Below are 1,378 nucleotides of genomic sequence, written 5' to 3' on the forward strand. Positions count from 1 at the left end.
GTTCTGTGAACTGACAAACTGATGTACAATCTACTGAGAAATCAGAATTAGAACCATTGTTTGAGCTGAAATGGGATTGCTAATAATGGTTTTACTAAACCTTAGTTGATATATTTGAACTGATAAACCATAGAGATTCCACCTCCAGAGATTCCCAGAAGCATGAATTTATCAAAGTGAATAATAGAAGAATTTTAAAAAGCTGAAAAATTTTTTGCCCTAGTTGTTTTATGTTTTGACTTTTAAATTTGTTTTCAAATTTGGCTTGTTCCTGCAGATTGAGCTTTGGTCTAAACTGTAGATACAGGTAGTCCTCGAATTATGATTGTAATTGGAACCAGAATTTCTGTCACTAAGCGATGCAGTCATAAAGCATGATGCTACTTAGTTGCTTAGTGATGGCAATCCTGGCAGTCCCCGTTGCCATTGTTAACTGAATCTCACTGGTCGTTAGGTGACAACCCACCCCAATCCAAGCCATTCCCAGTTTGGTCTGTCCCAGCCCCGAGCCTCCTCTTCAACTCCCCCCACCTGCCTATCTCCCCCCTTGTCCCCTTGGCCGCCCTGCACAGCAGCACTCCTTGGGGGAGGTGGCAGTGCCAGTGGCGCTGGGGCTGAAGTAGAGGCCCGGGGCCTTCAGCGGTCTCAGCCAGCCACCCCCACCCCCAGGCCTCTACTTCAGCCCCAGTGCTGCTGCCATCATGGAGTGTCGCCTCAAGCCTCATGCTGCGGCCAGCCACCACAGCACAAAGCCCCAGCTGCCCTGCCACCCAGTGCTCCACGGGCCCTCAGAAACTTTCCGAAGACTTTCCAAAACATCTTGAGAATGTTACATGCTATTTAGAGAACGGCACGCACAGCCTCGGGAAGAAGGCCTGGTGCGGCCAGCAGCTGCCTTGCATAGGGCCAGGCCAGGCAAACCTCATCAGCAGCAGGAGCAAGATGGTGAAGGTCAGCTGGGCACGGCAGAGCCTGCAGAGCGCAGGGTAGTGGGGGCTTCTGGGGCTTTGTGCCGTGGCACTGGGGTGGCTGGCTGCAGCACGGGACTTGAAGCGGCACTCCTTGGCAGCGGCGGTGCTGGGGATGAAGTAGAGGCCTGGGGGCAGTGGCGGCCAGCTCAGACTGCTGAAGGCCCCTGGCCTCTCCTTCAGCCCCAACACTGCTGCCACAGCCACTGAGGAGTGCTGCTGGGCAGGGCAGCCAAAAGAGCAGAGATGGGGGGAGATAGGCAGGTGGGAGTTGAAATGCCACTGTGGTCATAAGTGAGGATGGGTTGCCAAGCACCTGCATTTTTATCACGTGACCATGGGAGCTCTGCAACAGCTGTAACTTCGAGGACTGGGTTTAAGTACCATTTGTCCAGTGCTGCCGTAACTTT

Source organism: Python bivittatus, unplaced genomic scaffold (genome assembly GCF_059951505.1).
Source record: "Python bivittatus isolate LINGU-HERP-01145 unplaced genomic scaffold, Pbiv_v1 ctg000050_np1212, whole genome shotgun sequence".
NCBI classification, from domain to species: domain Eukaryota; kingdom Metazoa; phylum Chordata; class Lepidosauria; order Squamata; family Pythonidae; genus Python; species Python bivittatus.